The sequence below is a fragment of the Octopus bimaculoides genome, chromosome 20 (genome assembly GCF_001194135.2).
Source record: "Octopus bimaculoides isolate UCB-OBI-ISO-001 chromosome 20, ASM119413v2, whole genome shotgun sequence".
Taxonomy (NCBI): domain Eukaryota; kingdom Metazoa; phylum Mollusca; class Cephalopoda; order Octopoda; family Octopodidae; genus Octopus; species Octopus bimaculoides.
This window is the reverse complement of record NC_069000.1, coordinates 31821772-31826250: the sequence shown is the minus strand read 5'-3', so window position 1 is coordinate 31826250 and position 4479 is coordinate 31821772.

The window sequence follows — 4479 nt, the reverse complement described above, 5'->3', positions numbered from 1 at the left end:
TATATATATATATATATATATATATATATATATACTTACATACATATACACACACACACACATATGTATGTATGCATGTGTGTATGTATGTATGTATGCATGTATGTATGTATGTATATTGAAAGAATCGACAAATGGAGTACAGTAAAATGGCATAGAAACTACGTTGGTGACTGGTTCCTTCTTCAGCGAAACTCGTCAATGTCAGCAAGTTTACCAATCAACATTCCTTGAAATTTTAAGTGAAAGAAGACTGTCATTTCGCATAACTACATTTGACCCATACAATTTTTATTGCAATTTTCAGAAAAAAATCGCCGTACAATCGTAAAATCGTACAATCGCTATACTCGGATCATTCTTACAATCATCTTCGATAGATAAAACTTGAAGTAATAACAGTGAACCCCTATAGAGAATATTGTTGACTTTACTACAGTACATACCTACATGCATGTATGCATACACACATGCATGTACGCATTCATACATACATGCATAAATACATACATACAGGCATACATAAATACATACATACATGCATAAATACATACATAAATACATACATACATGCATAAATACATACATAAATACGTACATACATGCATACATACTAGCATAAATACATACATAGATGCATACATGCATAAATACATATGTGCAGGAATTTTATCAGCAACATTGGTGAGTGCTCCCGGGTGGCTCTGGTTTCACGTCGGAAATGATCGAAAAATCTACAGTGCTGCTTCAGAGTCTGATGAGACAGCAGCTCCTACATTCGGAGATGGACTACAACAGCAGCCGCAATACACAAGCGATTACGCCATACATACAACCAAATACATAGATAGACTGGCAAGCAGGCAGGTAGACAGGACAAACAGACAGGCAGACAGATAATCGACTATGTATGGAACAATATTTTTAGAATATTTTCAAAGCCGGTTTACTGACTTCTTCAAGATCAAAAATAGTTAGATTAGCACATACAGTTCATCCAAAGACTATCCATTTCCTCTTGTCTTTAAAAATGTTAATCAGTGCGGCTATAATTCACACAACCTTCTCAAAGGTGGAAGAATTTCCGATTTATCTGTTATTAACCATGTACGGCGTTTTTTTTTTCGTTCTATGCCGCAAGATGCACATATTTATGCATTTCAAGTATGACTAGGGCTAAATTAGAACAATTTATTATATAATAAAGGCAGAAAAAAACTACCAAAAATATCTTACTAGTGTGACTTAGCACAAAATGCTGACGTTGCAAGGAACGCCAATGGATCAGTAGAGAAATGTTACCCTAATCAGCAGTCGAACAAGACTACTGTTGGCCAAATTAGAAAAAAAAACTCTCACTACTCATCTGTTTTATTCATCGTGCGATGGTGGCCACCCCCGAATAGCACGGATTGTTAAGCTATAATCATAAATACAAATGAAAATGTTATGTGGACGCATATAAATCACATTGTAAGTGTACTTGAGGTCGAAGGGACGCCCAGCTTATGCTTTCGTGTATCCATATTTCTATGAGGAATAAGAGGTAGCATTCGGGTGACACCACTAAAATAGTTTAATTTATAGATACTATATGAGTATTAAATAATAGGCGAAATGTTGCAATGAGACAAAAAGTAAAATAACTTTAAAATATGTTTGGCCTAGAGTCTTATTTCCAAATTTAGCAAATAACGGCTTGGCACAGAGTAAACTAAGTTCCGAGAGTAATGATAAAATTAATGGTAATTCCTAAATTTCGTTTAATATTGCGAAATAATATTCTTGCATCTTTTAGTAAATCAATCAATCATTCCAGAGAGGTTTGAATCACTGGAAATAAAAAAAACACGTTCAACAAAGAATGAAAAGAAAGTTTAAAATAGCGAGCGACCATTTTGAAAATAAATAGCCAATAGTGTTCAGAGGTTGAGAAATGGTGGTTACCATTGATGTTAATATTAGTATCGATCTTATACTCTTTTCTTTCCACCTCGCTTTCTCCATTTCTGTGTGTGTGTGTGTGTGTGTGTGTGTGTGTGTGTGTGTGCGTGTGTGTGTGCGTGTGCGCGTGCGTGTGTATGTGTCTTTGTGTCTGTGTTTGTCCCCATCACCGCTTGACAACTGGCGCTGTCGTGTTTACGTCCCCGTAACGTAGCTTCTCGGAAAAGGGAACGATACAATAAGAACTAGGCTTAAAAAATAAGTCCTGGGGTCGATTTCTTTGACTAAAGACTTTCATGGCGGTGTTCCAGCATGGCTGCATTCAAATAACGGTCACAAGGAAAATAATAAAAGAATACACATGCGCGCGCACACACACATATATACATACATATATAACACTATAACACGTATATATGTATGTATGTATGTATGTATGTATGTATGTATGTATGTTTGTATGTATGTGTATATATATGTATATATGTGTATGTGTGTGTGTGCGTTATATATATATATATATATATATATATATATATATATATAGAGAGAGAGAGAGAGAGAGAGAGAGAGAGAGATTAGATAGATAGATAGATAGATAGATAGATAGATAGATAGATAGATAGATAGATAGATAGATAGATAGATAGGTAGATAGATAGATAGATAGATAGATAGATAGATAGATAGATAGATAGATAGATAGATAAGAGAATGAGATGACAATGAAATAAGCGATTATCTCACGAACTTTATTAACTTACAGCTATTTCTGCTACGAGTCCACTGCATCTTATAGCAGAAACAGTTGTAGGCTTATGAAGTCCAGAAGATAATCGTTTATTTCCTATCTCATTTATTTTCTTAACTACTGCTCTGTACACGACTAACTCTTCGTTCTAAAGCACATGTATATGGAGTTATTTATTATATTTATTATATTTTTAACACACTACGTCCATAAAGTATATTATCCTGGGATAAATACAATAGTAACAGCCCTATCGACAGCATATATATATACAAGGAGTGCGACGTGTAACTCTCTAGGTAGATAGATATTCCTTAGTTACAGAAACCTGTGCGTGCGTGTGCGTTAATACTGTCTTGAAGGACTTATAACTAAGCCGGCTTGTAAAAATCAGGACAGAAATTTGAAACATCGCTACTGAGCCAAGATTATAGCTGCTGAAGTCAAGAAATCCATTCGCTATGCAAAGAAAATATACAATAACTAATTAGGACTTTGATTGCACCATTTGGTTTAGTCTTTTAATCCTTTTAAACGTATATTCTAATCATTGCCCTTCTAGTTATTTTGTTTATTTGATTAATGAATTTGTCACCCACACATTTCTCTGAAGTCATAGATTTATTAAGAATATTTAGCATATATTATGGTTAATTTCATAAACAACTGATTTCAATCACTTTTAATGAAATTGATTATTTAATCGCCTTATTAATATTTCGCGTTATATAATATTGCTCATTTCCTAAATAGAAGCAAATACCCCCACCTCTCTTCTCTCTTTTATTCTCTTTCTTATTTTTTATTTATTTCCATTCCATTGACACAGGCGTGGCTGTGTGGTAAGAAGATTGATTTCCAACAGCGTGGCTCCGGATTCAGTTCCACTGCATGGCAACTTCAGCAAGTATCTTTTGCTATAGCCCTGTGAGTGCATTTGATACATGGAAAGCGAAAGAAGCCCGTCGTATATATGCATAGGTATATATCTATGTGTGTATGTTTTTTGTCTGTATTTGTCCTACCACCAACACTCGACAACTGGTGTTGGTGTATTTACGTCTCCGTAACCTAGCGGTTGGGTAAAAGAGACTGTTAGGCTAAGTACTAGTCTTAAGAAAAAGTAAGTCCTAGGGCCGGTTTCTTCGACTAAACAGAAAAAACCCTTCAAGGTGGTGCCCCAGCATGGTCACAGTCAAATGAATGAAACAAGTGAAAAATTCCATTTTCTATCCCCCCTTTAATGTAACTCTATAATAATCTATATTCTAATCTTCAATTCGACACGTTTGCCATCAATTCGACACGTTTATTTGGTTTTGTAATTTAGTAGCTTGATTTGTATTTATGACATACAAATTGATAGATTAGAGGGCTTTTCTACGTCGTATTCTCTCGGTGTAGTGTATCTGACAATGTTTTGTAATCATTTCTACATTAGCTTACGTTTTAATGTATAGATTTTCACACACTAGTCTTTAATCTCATGTCATGTTCGTTTAAGCTATTTCTGATTTAATGATTGCCCTGTTACGACATAATAAATTGCTAGAATAGCATCTAGAAGTTCAGAGTCATACATATTTTTAATATGACACAATCTTCAAACAGCCAATACTATTTTTAGACAGGCCTTTTTTATATATATATATATATTTCTTTCTGAATGCATCTTTCCATTTACAAAGATTGTTTGCGCGAAAATTAAGGAGCGCAATTCTTACAAACATCTTGATTGAAAGCTTTTACAATAATTGTTACATATATATATATATACAGAGAGA